Raw genomic sequence first — 17201 nt, forward strand, 5'->3', positions numbered from 1 at the left:
ACTAAAAAGCCAACTAAAGTGACAACCAGAGTCCTTGGTATCATGGAACCCGAGTCCATAGGATGACCCATTGTAGTGAGTTGAATGTGTCCCCCCAAAAGATATGTCCTCGTTCTACTTTCTACTCTCTGGAACCTATAAATGTGACCTTATTTGGGAAAACAGTCTTTGCAGATATAATTAAGTTAAAGATCTCAAGATGGGATCATCCTGGATAATCCAGCTGGGGCCTAAATCCAATGACAAGTGTCTTATAAGAAACAAAAGAGCAGAAGACACAGAATGGGAGAAAGTGAACCGTATTCTCATTGTCTAAGTTGGTTTTTCTTTTTTTTTTTTGATTAGACCATTTCCCATATTTAAAGAGAGCTGGCCTCCTCTGTTCTCTGTTAACCTCCAGACCTGTTGAGCTATCTGAATCTTCCACAAGTAGGTGGAGACTGAAAGACTCTTTCAATCTCCCAAATAGGGAAAAAAATTTGAGAAATTAATAAAACCTCACAGCAAATGGCTAGAGACTCCATTGTTCATTTAATTGGGGCCCACAACTAAAAAAAAAAAAAATTACAGGCTAATTTTAGCTTGCCAGTTTAACGTTAAATGGGCAGACATGCAAAGTTATAAATTGGGGATAAAAAGACACAACTGTGCAAGTAGAGATTAAATAGGTTAGCGGTAGAATGTGTGAAAAAGAAACTAAATCACCTGGAGTTGAGACACAGAGGGAAGACCATGTAAGGACACAGAGAGGAGACTTCTGGGCAGCTACAAGCCAAGGAGAGAGGCCCTTAGAAGAAACCAACCATGCCAACACCTTGATCTTGAACCTCTAGCCTCCAGAACCAGAGAAAATAAATGACCGTTGTTGAAGTAAAAAAAAAAAAAAAAGAATTGAAAGTGACATGCTTGTCAATAGCAACAATTCTGGGCTGCATTAATAAGAATGTAATGAATAGAGCAAAGGAGACAGTAGGCTGGGTCTCCTCTGCCGGATGCCGTTCCTGGAATCCATCCCATGCTGAGAGCAACATCTGCAAACTTGAACTCCTCACCCAAGGGAGGGCAGCTAGGCCTCTAGAGTGTAGGTGTCATGACCAGTGAACAGCAGATGAAAGAGTTCATGATTCTCAGCTTGGAGAGAATCTTTAGAATGAATGTGATGCTGTTTTCTCGCCTTCAAAGGACCATCATAGGAATTAGATTGGACTCTGTGTACCAGTGGGCAGAAGCAGGTAGAGGCAGCTGGGTCTTCAAGGGACTAACAAGAAATAGCCAGGGAAGGGTGGGGGGGCGGTGTGGGAACCGAGAGTGTGCTGTATCATAGAAGCCGAGGGACAGCTCCCAGCCTTGTGATATTTGGGTGGAAAGAGACCCATGACATGGTGCAGATTGCCAGTCACCATGGCCGTGCAAACCGAAAGACCAGGAAGGAGATACAGGACTTTTCCAGAAAGGGAGAAATCTTCGAAGACTCTCACATTCACGTTCTGTGTCTTGTCACGTATCTATATGTCCTTGATTTTGGCTAATTTGGAAAAAAAAATTCACTGCTGCCAACCACCTGTGAGCAAAATTCCCGAAGGCTATTGGAGGAAGAGTTAAAGCAAGGTAGTAAGTTTTCCAGCTGAAAGGGCTGCTCTTCATTTTGAAATAACATCCTTCCTACATTTTTTTCTGAGTGGCAAATACTCTGTCATTTTTGAAATCATGATAATAGTTGGAACTTGAGTTTTTAAGTGTCTGATTTTGGCAACATAAAAATTGACCGTCCCTTTTGTGGATTTTTTTTTTTTTTTTTTTTTTTTGGTGAAATTTCCTCTTCTCGTAAATCCAAAAATCTGAGATCCAGGGCTCCAGAATATATCAGAAGGAAAAATAAGATTACTTTTTAAAATTCAAAGGAGGAATCTCAAAATTATCATTGAAGAGCTTTTTCCTACGAAATTAATAAGGAAGGAAAAGATGTTTAGATAGGTTACTTAGATTTTGGAAAGGTTTTAAAATGCATTTAAGGTGGATTTTTAATATAGAATCAAATAAATTAGAATTAGATGTGGACTAATTCAGTTACAAGTGTTTACGTTTAGTGTTTCAGTTGAGGTCATTCTAATTTAACAGAGGAAGGCATCATCCCTTTTGTGCTCACCTGGGCCAGGTACAGAGCAAAGTCTTTTCAGTTTCAGCTGCTCTCAGCCACTCTCTCAGGTATTCACTCCATTTTACAGAAGAGGAAACTGAGAGTTTGGAAAAGTTAACTGACCATGAAAGAATTTAATTCTGCACCATAGTAATAACCACCACAGTACAAGCAGTTTCCCCAAATCACTGCATTTCTTTCTCACTGGCACAGGCTCATTCCTGTAATACCACTATCAACCACAGGGAGAAGCATAGACCCATATTTTAATGTGTTCATTTTAAATGACCAGTTTTACATATTCTTAGATTAATTAAAGCAGTTTAAAGCGCAAAAATCTATGTTAACATTTTTTCGATACTTCTGTTTTTATCCATAATATTATTTTCCTGGAGTGAAAAGCCAAAATGGACAAAGTGAACAGAACTCGGTACTGCTCTAGAACGTGTGTTCTCATCTGAAAACACAGACGTTGGTTGAGTTTGTACATGTGGGATGCAGATTTTCCATGAAAAGGAGCAGAATGAGTCTAGTATCTTCATAAAAATACAGCAAATGAATCTACCACTTCGTATTTATTCTTTTTTTATTTTTGAAATAAATTTAAATCGACACAAAAGTTGCAAGATTAATATACAGAACTCCTGTATTCTGTCTGGATTCGCTAACTTTTAACATTTTCGACATTTGTCTCCTCTCTCCTGAGACAAGGATATTCTTTTTTTTTTCTCTCTCTAACATCAATTCTTTATTGTATCAATGCTAGCTGAATCAAATATCACAAACACCAAAGGCTTCTAAAACATCATATTTACACCGTATTTGTTCTTAAAGACAAGGTCTGGGTCTAACACGTGTAAAGTGGTGATAATTATAATAATCTTCCCCACTTATCTCATCACACAGGACCGTTGGAGGTTCAAATGAAATGATCATCTCTGGCCCTTCCTTGAATAACTACTCCCTCCTCCCAACGCAAAAAATAAAAATCCTCTAAGAACTGTAACATTGCTTGCAAATGTGACCAAATCACAAGGCAACAGGAGCTAGCTATATATCTGTATCTCATTAATAAACAGAGTAGTTATGGGTAACTTCCTAAATCAATTTTCTAGACGGGCTCTGATGGCAAGAGTGTCCTTGCAGAATTACTACAGGGGATCTGAGAACCTCCAGGTGGCCCACAGGCAAAAGAAACAGTGGCTGTGTTGTGGGCGCCCCTAACATGTTGACACACTTGCAGAGACCAGTTTATAGGACTCTTTGGCTTCCCTCCAACAGGGTTAAGTCTCCAGAGACACCCCTTCCACCGGCTGCTTTTTTTTCTTTTTCTTTTTTTTTTTTTTTGGTACGCGGCCCTCTCACTGTTGTGGCCTCTCCCGCTGCGGAGCACAGGCTCCGGACGCGCAGACTCAGCGGCCATGGCTCACGGGCCCAGCCGCTCCGCGGCATGTGGGATCTTCCCGGACCGGGACACGAACCCCTGTCCCCCGCATCGGCAGGCGGACTCTCAACCACTGCGCCACCAGGGAAGCCCAACTGACTGCTTTCTTGATGGTTGAGGAGGAAGAAGTTCCACCTCCAGGGAAGTAAATTTTGCTGAACACCATGGCTGTCTTTAGGAAGCGGACCACGTAGCCAGGAGGGAATCGTGACTTTGGGGGTGGGAGTAGGGGCGTCATCAAAGCGGGGCTGTGTCGTCGGAGGGGGGCGGGGCCTGGCACCACGTGGTGCTCAGGCAGGAGTACTGGAGAAGACTCCGGGGTGGGGCGCACCTCGAGGAAAGGGAGATGGAGCGGGTAGGAAATTCACCGCCATCCCTCCCGCAGGACCTCCACCAGCACCACCACCCTTTGGGGACCCGGTAGATTCCTGCGGCCTATCTGAGGACGTCCTGCTAGTCCCCAAACTGTAACCAGCTTCGCTCTTCACCACCTGAGGTTTGCTCTCCCTCCTTCCCTGCCTCGCTCCCATTTCCCTCCACTTCCTCTCTCCTGTGATCGCAGCTCCCCAATAAGGTGTTAGCACGGACGCTTTGGCTTCAGGCTCTGTCCCCTGGGGAATCCAGGATGAGACAGAGTGTTTTGTTATTTTAGAATTTGAAGTCTTCAAGAAGGCGTGTAACCCCGGCGTTTGTATTCATGACCGGTGACCTAAACCACTCGAGCTTGAAAAGGCAGAAAGTAACCTCGGGGTTAATGTATGCAGGCTAAGGGTTTGCTGCAACTTGTAAATTGGCCACTAGATGGCGCGCTAACCACATCCTTTCATGATGGCTCCTTGTATGGAGCTCAAAACCTTTTTCAATTCAGTTATTTTTCTGATTGAATCCTGTGGTAAGAGCTTGAGCTGCAGAGAGTTCTCAAAATAGCAGAAACAGTGGTTATGTAAGTAAATAATATAGTGTGGAAACGTCTATCGACAGATGTATTTACTGCCCTTGAAGGTGGGTTTCAAATGACTCTTCTTATACTTGATGAAATTCACCTGACACATTTTAGTGTGAATAATTTAGTGACATTTGTTACATTGACAGTGTTGTGCAACCACCATCTCCAACTAGTTCCAAAACATTTCCATCATTACAAACTAAAACCCCTTTTAAGCAGTCTCTCTCTCCGTTTCCCCTCATCCCAGCCCCTGGCAACCACCCAATCTGCATTTTTGTCCTGATGGATTGATTTATCTATTCAGGACATTTCATATAAATTGAATCATACAATATGTGATCTTTTGTGCCTGGTTTCTTTCACTTAGCGTAATGTTTTCAGGGTTCATCCACATTGTGGCATTTATTCATTTTTATGACTTCATAATATTCTATTGTATGGTGATACCACAGTTTATTTATTCAGGACATTTGGGCTGTTTCCATTTATAGACTATTGTGAATTGTGCTGCTATAAACATTCGTATGCATATACTTGGTGAGGAGCTGTTTTCAATCCTAGGAGTGGAATTGGTTGGTCACATAGCAACTCTCTGTTTAACTTTTAGAAGAACTCCCAAACTGTTTTCCACATCAGCTGAACCATTTAACATTTCCACCAACAATGCAGGAGGGTTACAATTTCTCTGTATCCTCACCAATACTTGTTCTCGTCCTTTTTTTATTATTAGCATAACCATCCTAGTGGGTGTAAAGTAGTACCTCATTGTGGTTTTGATTTAAATTTCACTAATGACTAATGATAATAAGCATTTTTCATGTGTTTGTTGACCACTAGTATATCTTCTTTGGAGAAATATCTATTTAAATTCTTTGCTCATTTAAAAAAAATTTGGATTGTTTTCCCTTTTGTTATTGGGTTATAAGAATCCTTTATATTCTCTGGTTCCTAGATCCTTATCAGAATACAATTTGCAAATGTTTTCTCTCATTCTGTAGGTTATCTTTCCATTTTCTTGGTAATATTCTTTGATGCACAAAAGTTTTTAATTTTGCTGAAGTCAAATGTCTCTATTTTTTATTGTTGCTCCTGCTTTTGGTATTATATCCACTGCCAAATCCAACATCTTGAATATTTACCCCTACGTTTTCTTCTAATAGTTTCATGGTTTTAGCTGTTATATTTAAGTCATTTATGCATTTTGAATTAATTTTTGGTGTGAGATAGAGGTCCAGCTTCATTCTTTGGCCTGTGGATACCTCGTTGTCCCAATACCATGTTTTGAAGAGACCATTATTCTCCATTGGATGGTCTTGGCACTCTTTTGAAAATCAATTGGCCATAGAGTACAGATTTATTTCTGGATTCTCAATTCTAGTCCACTGGTCTTGAAGTCTATCTATATGCTAGTACCACATTGTTTTGATTGGTATAACATTGTAGTAAGTTTTGAAATTGGGAAATGTGAGTCCTCCCGATTCCTTCTTTTTTGAGATTGTTTTGACTAGCTGGGGTTCCTTGCAATTTCACACAAATTTGAGGATTAGCTTTTCCTTTTCTGCCTAAAAAGCCATTGGAATTTTTATAGAGATTGCGCTGAATTTGTAGATAACTTCGTGTAGTACTGACATCCTAACAATATTTAGTCTTTCAATCCATGAACACAGGATGCCTTTCCATTTATTTGGTTGTTCGAGTTCTTTAAGCAATGTTTTATGGTTTTCAGTGTACAAGTCTTTCACCTTCTTGGTTGAATTTATTCCTAGTTGTTTTATACTTTCGGATGCTATTGTAAATGGAATTTTCTTAATATTCTTTTCAGGTTGACCATTGCTAGTGTGTTGAAACAGCTGACTTGTGTGTGCAGATCTTGTACCTTGCAACTTTGCTGAATTCATTTATTAGCTCCTGTAGCTTTTAGTGGATTCTTTTGTGTGTATAGGATCGTGTCATCTGAGAATGGAGACAGTTTTAATTCTTCCTTTTAAATTCGGATGCCTTTTATTTATTTTTCTTATCTAATTGTTCTGCATAGAAATTCCAATGCAATATTGAAGAGCAGAGGTGAAAGTGGGCATCTGTGTCTTGTTCCTGATCTTAGGGGTACAGCTTTCAGTCTTTCACCATTGAGTTTGATGTTACCTGTGGGTTCTTCATAAATGCCCTTTATGATATCGAGGAGGTTCCTTCTTTTTCTAGTTTTCTGAATGTTTTCATCATGAAAGGGTGTTGAGTTTTGTCAATGGCTTTTTCTGGGTCATTTGAGATGGTCATATAGGTTTTTTCCCTTCATTCCACAATGTGCTATATTACATTGATTGATTTGCTTATGTTAAAACCACCCTTGCAGTCCTGGGCATATATTTTAATAGCTTTTAAAAAAATGAAGACATATATAAAGTGTTGCAAGAATATAGAAGACGTAGAATTAATTCTGCAGATCAGGGAGGATGGTATAGTGAAAAGGATGAGTGGAAAGAAGGAGGAGGAAGACAAACCAGCCAGTAAAAAACAGAAAAGAAATGACCTTAAATGATACGGGAATGAAAGCTGAATCTTCAAGCAGAGACTTCCTTTAATCCCAGATAGTTGAGAAGCCATATCCGATTTCCAAAGATCCAGATTCACTTTCCTTATTTATAAAATGAATAGATTATTTTGGTTTTGATTATCATTATTAAAATTATAATTTCTTAACTACTCATATCATAAGCCTTTCCTATGTAGTTACACAGTTTGGGGACCATAAGTTTTAATTGTTGTATAAGAGCCCATGGTTAGGTGATCACAGTAGGCATTTAGATTAGTCTTTATTTTTCGTTATTTTTAGCATACTATGATGAACACAAAGTAGATTATCTATGAGACACCTTCTAGCTCTAAAATGCTGTGACTTTGCGATTCTATGAAATGGATACCACAGGTCCTACCCACAATTCCTAATCCCTAATCCTAGATGATTAGAAAACCTCTCTACCAGATAACTTCCTTAGGTCTACCTTAATTCTCACATGTCTCAGTTCAGACATACTGTCCCTTGTCCTGTCCTTGTGAAACTGGATAATAGTGAATCACCCGTTGCCGGTGGAAAGTTGTCTGTTCCTCAACTCACTTACACAATTCTCTATTACACATATCTAATCTGATTGGTTAATCTAGACAGAGTGGGGGGGGTGCCTCCACTGCTGGGCTCTCCAAGAGTATGTAATTCTGTGAGCTAAATATCCCACCTGAGGATAGATCTACCTCTTTTAGCTCAGCACATAGACATCAGGCATTTTTCAAATCACCTTCGTTAGGAGATAAATAGGAAAACATAACCAAAAAGAAACAGATGTCTTTATAGATGACAAGTGGCTTTCCCTGATGACTCTGGTTAGCACTGCCTGCTAAGCAGACAGACCCTGGCTCCTTTCCCCACATGCAGGCTGTTTTAAGCACTCAGAACCAGGTATAACTCTGTGACGCATCCATTGTCCCAGGTTCACACCCAAGGCTAAGGTGGCCTGGTTGGTGGGCACCATTTTCCCACCAGCTTCCTTTCTACCTGGGAGACATCCTTGGGGAGGCAATGCGATGGGGCTGGTTAAGGGTTTAGATTCTGAGCTAAAGAGAACCAAATTTAAACACTGAGTCTATCACCTATCCCCCGTGTGGCCCTTGGCAAGTCACTGAAGCTCTGTGGCCCTCAGTGTTCCTACCTGTAAATGAAGAATATCAGAGACTTCCTAATGGTCTAAGGAAAGATTTAAATGAGATACTGTCTGTAAAGTGCATAGCATGAGACTTAGCCTGTTGACAATGTTAGTGTCTCTTCCTATTTTAAAGCTTTTGTCCTATATTATACTCATGCAATGAGTTTCCTTTCTGTCTGAGGGATCCCCAGAACCATCAGATTCTGTGCAGAGCTGATGCACTGCACGTGTGGCAGGAACTAGTGTAGCTTGTCAAGCCAGTGTCCTGGTTGCCTGTGATGATTATGTATCTCAGGTGTCTCTAAAGAATGGACTTTCCCAAATCACCATCATTTCACAACAGAAAAATAATTTAAACCAAAGAGTAGCAGTAACTGTTCTCTTTTAGGACTAATTCATTAAATAGTTATTGAGCACTTGCTTTGTTCCAGGGTTATGATTTCATAAAAACACAAAATGAAAAACCATGATCCCTGATCTGAAGACATTTACAATTTAAGGACAGAAGAAAATCAAGCTCGTGCAAAACCAGGGCAAGGTCATTGTTTCCAAGATTTGTGTTTCTGAACGGAGGAGTCCTTGTCTCTCTTTCAGCTTCTAGTTGTTAGAGTACGCCCTTCGAATCAGAACCCCTAGAACAAGACTAAATTGAATAAAAGTCTTGTTAGGCAAGTGGGTGGTAGAGTTCCTAAATGAACGGAAGAGTTTCTAAATTCTGTACTCTTTTAAACTTACCCTTTTAACTTTTAGTGGTAAATGATGACTCATGATGCACTGTTCACTGTCTGGCCCAAGTTAGAAACTTTGTAGTCATCATTAATTTCTCCCTGTCTTTCGACCCACGTCCAGTTCACAAGCCAGTCAGTTCAATTCTAGCAGCAAAATGTCTCTTGAATCCACCCCTTGTGTTCCCACCGCCACCCTCAGCCTAAGGGCTCAGTTTCTCTTGCCTTGTCTGCCCAGTTCACACGTCCGTCAGCCCATCCTGCGCGCCGCAAGCCAGGGAGCGTTCCAAGAGCCCCGGCTCAGGTGAATCACATCTCATCTCTAGAGGTGTAACAACTTCACAGGTGTAAAATGCTAAAGCACCAATCAAGATTTTGAGAAATCACAAAGGTGAAAAGTACTAAAGGAAAGCGATGGGAAAATATCCTACCTAAAGAGGGAAAAAATTCACCAGATTCTTGGAACGATAGACCCGATTTGAACATTTCCTAGGCCTCTAGGAGTTTAAAGAAAGCCATCTTTTTTTTTTTCCTGAAGTTTCTTTTATTTAGATCAGTGTTTTTCCACTATAATTGTTAGTGTGAGGTAAATCAAATATAATTTTCAAATGCTTGTTCAAAGGGCTGACCGATCTCCTTGTCTTATCATTTTTTAAAACTAATGAGAATCTGCCTTTAGAAGGAAATAGCTTTAAGTACCACAATTGCTGCACTTATTTGATTTTTATACCACATTGAAGAAGCCTTTAGTACCTTTGTAAGACTGAGCATTTATAATGGAAAGGAAGAGTCTGCAGTGAAGTTTCTACTTGACAATAAAGTGACAAGGAAACAGCACAGTTTTTCTGTAGAAGTCAGAAGACACCTGAGGGGTTTGAGCTCATCTAAAACATTTAAGGTGGATTTTGTCCTTCTGCTCAGGGGTTCAGCCTCCCTGTTTGTAAGGTACCAATGAACTGCATCACTGATGCCATTCAGAGGACCTGTAAGAAATAGAGCATTTTAGAACTGACAGAGACTGGAGGCTTCATCTAGCCCAGGCCCCTCGTTTTCAATGAGAAGCCATAGTTGGAAAAGGGAGCGATGGCCCCAGGCCACCCAACTAGTCAGTTTCTCAGATGGCCCCAATTGTCACCCTAGGCAGACTCCCCATGTGCTTGGCTGGTGTACATCGAAAGCAGCTGCAGAAAATAGCTGTCATGGTGCCAAATTCTTATCTGCTGGTGTCCTTCAGATCAGGAGGGCTGAATGCCAATGGGAACCTCAGAGTCTGTGAATTCTAATCCTGGACAGTTCTGGTCACAGGGTCTTACATTTCCCTCCAGAGCAGAGGTTCTGGGTCACATCAGAGGGGAGCTGGAAAGCATGAGTGCATCCTGTGGGTGCATCTGAATCTGTGCAGATTGTTGGTGCTGTTTATAACCTCAGTATGTTATAATGGCCATATCATCAATCTATGCATTGTTCCATCCAGCTGACCTGACCCTACAGATATATTTTAACAATCTCTTCTCGCATCCCAAAGTGAGCTAGATGTGTTGCTTGTTGTGCAAATCAATACCTTGAAGATTTCAAAATTCTAAAAGGCCAATCCCTTTAGAGGAGAGCTGAAACAGAATCACAGTTAAAGGCTTAGAATTGTCAGATTTAAGGAAAAATAAGGGGCTCTGAATGGTCAGGGACCCTTTGCACTTTCTCCTACGTGCTAAGAAGATGACTCTTCCCAAATGGTCATCTCAAAGTGGAGATGACGGTGATGCTGACACTGATACTTAACAGATGAACATTTGTTGATGACCTACGATGCCAGGCACTAAGTGTTTGACATTCACTGTTGCTTTGAACCTTCACAAACAACCCCATCAGGTAGGTTCTATTATATCTTCATTCTACAAGCGAGGAAACTGAGATTCAGTGATTTTAAGTCACCGGTAAGAGTCCATGCTGTTCACCGCCATACTAGGCCTTAACGTCAGTCACTAGACCAGTATTGGAAGGCCTCCATGACTTACAGTTCTTTCTGGGAAGCCCTTCCCCTGCCTTGTCCCCTGGCCTCACCTGTCAGCTCTCTGGGAAGCCCTCCATGGAGATCCAAGGTTGGGTGTTGTACCCTTCCTCCTGGAGGGCCATGTCCCCTCATAGCACACAGCACCCCATGCTTCAAGGATCAGTCCATTCGTCCACTTCTCTGTTCCTTTGCAGCTCTTTGAGGTGAGGCAAGTATGTCATTCATTTCATTCATCCAACGCTGTCCTGGCTCATAGCTGATGATCCATAAGTGTTTCTTGAATAACTGGCTAATGTGGAAATTGACAATATGTTTGTTATCTATCGCTGAGTCATAAACCACCCCCAATTTAGGAGCTTAAAGCAACTCTATTATTATTATCTCCCACAATTCTGTGGATCAGGAATTAGGACAGGGCCCAGTAGAGATGGCTCACCTCTGCCATCTGTCCTCCATGGCCCCTTCATTTTCCATGAGATGCTCCCCAGTTGGCCCCGCTGGGATCTTCCATCTCACTGATCTTGCCGTCAGCTGGGTCCTCCATTCTCGGGTGTGGACTCAGGGTTTCTGTCTCTCTTGTGTGGCCTCTCCATGTGGTCCCATCAGAAATGTGGTTGGAATTCTCACATGGAAGCTCAAGGATCTCAAATAAGTACAAGCAGAAATGGCTGATCCTTAAGGCTCAGGCCTGGAACTGTCAGAGAGTCGCCTCCACCACCTTCTATTGGTTAGAGCAGGTCCCTGGGCCAGCCCTACACAAGGGCGTGGGCAATGGGGCGCCTGGTTCATCAGGGACCATCTTTGGTGATTAGATACCCCATCATCTAGTAGAACCAAACCCATCCCAGCCCAAGTCTCCAAAGAAATGGTGTCAGTCAGAGGAGGACCAAGATAGAGAAGGTGGATAGCTTGGCCTATTCCATCACCACTATTTGAGGGAAAACCTATAATTAAAGCCCATAAAAGTTAGGGATTGCCAGAGAGCTCTGTGCATGTGAACAGCCAGTAGAACAGGGCCTGGTGAGAAACACTTAAGATGTTCTGTTTAGAACATAACCTATAGCCTATATCCAGCAAGGCAGAGGTCTGAGATAGCGTTAGAACCATGGTCTTTCCACCCATTACCATTCCCTCCTTTTCTCTGTGTACATTCGGTTTACCCATCTTGTCCCCTCAGGCTCCTGAGGCCTTGGTTTCCACCCCTTCAAGCACTGCCCTATGCAATTTTTTTTTTTTTTTTTTTTTTTTTTTTTTTTTTGCGGTACGCGGGCCTCTCACTGCTGTGGCCTCTCCCGTTGTGGAGCACAGGCTCCGGACGCGCAGGCTCAGCGGCCATGGCTCACGGGCCCAGCCGCTCCGCGGCATGTGGGATCTTCCCGGACCGGGGCACGAACCCGTGTCCCCTGCATCGGCAGGCGGACTCTCAACCACTGCGCCACCAGGGAAGCCCTGCCCTATGCAATTTTGATGCTCCTTAGTTGGATTTAGCCTGAGGAGTTTCTGCTATTACTTTTGCACAGATGATACTCCCTCCCACTGCCTGGCTCTTGGGACAGTTTCTTTAAGCATCATACGAGTCTCTTAGACTCATGTCGCTGAGCTTTGTGTTTTGTGGGATCCTTTCTTTGCATCTGAAGATGATTGCTTCCAAGGCATTTGAGGATTCTCTGGGGTTTTGTTGTTGTTTGTTTTTATTTCTTTTCTACTCAAATTATGCATGTCAAGGCATTTAGTTACTTTAGTAATGTGCCCAGTATAAGTTAATCAATATTATCATGAATAAACATATTTTTCCTTACTTGGCAAGCCTACAGATAAAAAAACTCTTTATTGAGGAATACTGAAAATGATTCCTATGCTTCCTTAAATAAATTTCTTCATTAGTATGATATAATGACTATGATTCTAATAAAGCCCTTGGATAATATTAATATATGGACAAAAGAAATGGGATTTTGCAGTCCTGAACTTTGGGCATCACTTTCCCTTTCATCTGAAAATCAGGTCCAGCCCTGAAGCTACAAAGGCTCAAAATTAAGAGCCTGTAGGAGACAGGAGAGATGGGTATGAGGCAGAAAGAGCAGGAAGCCATACAGTGATTCCTCTGAGAGCAGCCTTTATGGAACCAGTGCACACGTTGATCCTGCTGACTTTCCTGCTAGACTACAGTGGCATTGCACGGAGAAAGCCCTTCCCATCTAAGCTGTCATCCCAACCTCTCTAGAGAATCTTTCTGATCAGGTGTTTGCTCCTATATCCAATCTAAACTTGATCTGTAGGCTCCTGACCTACTGAGATGGCCACAAAATCAAGAAAACATGAATCTTACCAATGAAAAGGGCCTTAGGAATGATCTAGGCCCGTGGTTCCTAAACTTTTTTTTGCCTCTGATTTTCTTTTTACACTTTTAGAAGATCTTAAAGACCCTGAAAAGCTTTTGTTTATGTGGCTTCTATCTGTTGATATTTACTGGATTAGAATAGTCAAAACTGAGAGAAAACATCTGCTAATTCATCATGAACTAATTACATGTGAAAGCAAATAACATTTTCAATGTTTTCCAAAACATTTTAATAGGAAAAGTGGCACAGTTTTATATTTATGCACATCTCTTTAATATCTGACTTTGTAGAATGTAGCTGGATTTTCATTTCTGTTTTCTACATCAATCTGTTGTGATACGTTATTTTGATCGACATGTGAAGAAAATCCAGCCTCACACAGATATGTAGTTGTAAAGAGAAGAAGTATTTTACTGACTACTTCAGGTAATTGTGGTTATTTTTTGATACTACACCAAGGCTCTACAAGTATAATTTCTGAAAGGTTGGCTGCAATGTGAAATCTGAAATCATATCAACGAACTTTTTGTGTTCTTACATCAGAAACCATTGGTCTATCTTATGCTCCTAAATGAATTTGGATTTTTTGTCCCGTGGATAATTTTTGAGATTGAGCATTATGATCTTTATTTTTTTAAGAGAAAACCAAATGAAAGTTTCTACTTAGTGGCAACAAAAAGAAAGGTCAGTGCAGGAAAACTAGAGGTGGCATAAAAGAGCAAGGTGATAAAAGTGGTAATGGGGAATGATGGGAGAAATTTGCAGGAGAACTAAGGACATCTGAACTACTGTTAGAGGAAAGGAAAGAAATCAAGACTTCATATTTTTTGTTTTCTTTTTTTTTTGTTTGTTTGTTTTTGTTTTCAGTACGCGGGCCTCTCACCCGCCGCGGCCTCTCCTGCCGCGGAGCACAGGCTCCAGACGCGCAGGCCCAGCGGCCATGGCTCACGGGCCCAGCCGCTCCGCGGCATGTGGGATCTTCCCGCACCGGGGTATTAACCCGCGCCCCCTGCATCGGCAGGCGGACCCCCAACCTCTGCGCCACCAGGGAAGCCCCCAAGACTTCATATTTTTTTTAAATTAGCATTTATGGAACATTGCCCAGGTGCTTAATAGAATTATCTCATTTAATCCATTTTCAATACTGTCTGTGATGTAGGATGTATTATTCTTGTCTCACAGGGAAAAGGGAAAGTGCGTGAGGATGCAGAGCTGTGAAATAGACTGAAACCAGCTACATCGGACACAGCACAGTGCAATCTTTTAAGAAATATGAGTTTTAAAAATCCCAAAAATAATATATAAAATTTTTAACAAAGAAAAGTAAAAGATAAAACCTCTTGCTCTTTGCTCCCCACTCCTCCCCATTTCTACTGATGAGAGTAATAATCAATACAAATACCATATTTTCACCAAACTGAAAGCCCCTGCTCTTAACTGTTCCACAAGCTTCTTTACCACAAGCAATGAAGGACACCAAAGTTGATTCGTAACCCATGTTGGTGATAGCAGAGCCACAAGGGCTGAGAAAATTCAAGGCGCTAGTACTTTAGTGCTAATTATGTTTACACCATTACATGTAGATTTCAGGTTCTGGCTACTTCCTAGACCTTCTCAGAGTCATGGATTCCAAGGAATTTTCTGGATCGTTTTTCACTGTTGTGGGAGAGAGAAGAAAAGAGAATACAAAGGGCAAACAGCATAGAAAAGGAGATGAATGGTGAGTGCAAAGATGCAAGCACTCTGACAGTCCTCAGGTGGATAAACAGAAGTGCCCAGGGAAAAGAGAGTGGCCAGGTGACCAGTTACAAAGGCGACCAATCCTCGCCTCCTAGTGAATTCTCCCGGAAGTTAGATGCTGGGCAGTGAGAAGTCAATTATGAACTTACCTGTTTTTTGCCCTTCCAGACATTACTAAAATGAATTTCTTGGTTATCATTTTAACTTACTTAAAAAGTATCAGCCAAAATACCTACCTATTATCTACTAAAATAGGTTGTGTTCCATTTAGTTCTTTTTATAGAGGAGGGGGATGTCTTTCTTATTTATTTTTGACTTATGAAGCTTTTATTACCAGGGGAAAAGCTGTGCCTGTAAAAAAAAAAAATCTCCTCTGTAAAGTAACGGTCATTGTCAACTGTCTGCTGAAGGAGCCATCAGACTATTAAAATAAAGTTGTAACTTGAAGCTCAGTGCAAAAGACTATGCCCCCAATCAATTTTACATCCACAACCAAGAGAAACGCCTAAATGTTTCAAAATTACAGTGCCGAAAGCATTTCTTTTAAAATATTCATCTTAGGAAGAGCCTGTGAAAGGGGATTTTTGTTCTCTTTGATTGAGTCACTCTCACTAATAATAAAGCTTTGGTCCCTCAAAAAGCCCCCGAAGAGTATTTTTCAATTTACTCATTTGATTTGTTTATTCAGTACTTTTTACATTTCTTAAACTTTTTTTTCCTTCAACTTTTCTCTCACAGCAGTATAATCAAATTGAAATAACCCTAAGGACAAACTTACTTCTCTCTCTTTTTTTAATTCGCTGATTACCCCAGCCCCCAACTCCTATTTCTCCAACCCAAATCCCTAAAGGAAAATGATGAAGGGAAAAAATAAGGATGGTTTTGGGATGCCTTTCTACCACTTAGAGCTCACGATAGTCACAGTAGCTCAAGAAAGGACTGGTTCAAGGTGCTTCAGGCCTCTCCCAACAGCAACCCTTGCCCAGAAGCTTGAGCAATTTGAACTGATTCATTGGGACTTACTAGAAACTGGCCCCTTTCTTCTTTTTTTCATAACATAATTCTTGACATTGGACTTTTTACAGAAACCGTGGAGCAAAAAATTCTCGAGAAAGTATTTTTTCTTCTCTATAAATTATCAGATTATCAAGTGCAATAAAAAATGAGTTTGCAGAGAACAACATTCTGGGTATGTGAGTCAGTGAAAGCACCCCCTTATTTGGGATGGGAGCAGAGTAGGGGCAGAAAATCTGTGGGTTTGACCCTGAAGTGTCCTGAAAGAATATAATTATAGTAATAAAATATTTTTTATTTATGAAAATGCCCTAATATTTCCTTGTTTATTCAAATGCTTTTTCTTATCTGTATTCACCACAAATATAGTCTCTCTTTTTTTTTTCTTTTCTTTCTGTTTCTGTTTCTGCTCTGGTGGGGCACTTCTCTCTCACTGTTTTAATCCAGGCATTTCAAAACAGGACCTAGTCTTAAAGACCGGATTCCTGAAATGTCCCACCTGTTTCAAGTGTCCTCATTTGCCGAAGCCTCCCCTCCCTTTTCCTTTAGTTATCAGTCAGCCTTTACGGGTGTTGCTCACTGCCTTAGAAGGGTTGCTTAAATATTATCACATTCATAACTGACGGCAATCTTCCAAGGTGGCCACTGTTATTACCCCATTTTGTAGACAGGGAAACTGAGGCAGAGTGGGGTTGCACAGGGTCACTAGTCTGGGGGGTGGCAGAGCTTGGATTCCAGGCTTGGTTCTGCAGACCTTCAGGTTCACCTTAACAAGATGCAACAATGCCTCCTTTTCTCGAAAAGGACCTCATTTCCTGGAAGCTTTGGAAAAGATCTTGACTCGGAGCTGGCTTCGAGCAGACGCCCCACCCCCAAGAAGCCTGGCTTCCAGTGCTTACAAAAGGCCTGAGTGCCTTTAACCACCGTGATGAGGTTTTCTGTAACTAGTTACTCCCAAGTTCTCCTTTAACCAGAGCGCCCTGCTGAAACCCCCTGCTGACTTCTGCCACTGAAGACTGGATCCCCACCGGCTATGAACAAAGGCCCAAGAAAATGGTGCCAGAAAGCAGTTCTCTGGAGCTTGGGTTCGGTTTAGTTCAACACAGGAAACCATGTTCCCTCACCTCACTCTCACCTCCTAAACTCCAGC

This window comes from Globicephala melas, chromosome 17 (genome assembly GCF_963455315.2).
Source record: "Globicephala melas chromosome 17, mGloMel1.2, whole genome shotgun sequence".
NCBI classification, from domain to species: Eukaryota; Metazoa; Chordata; class Mammalia; order Artiodactyla; family Delphinidae; genus Globicephala; species Globicephala melas.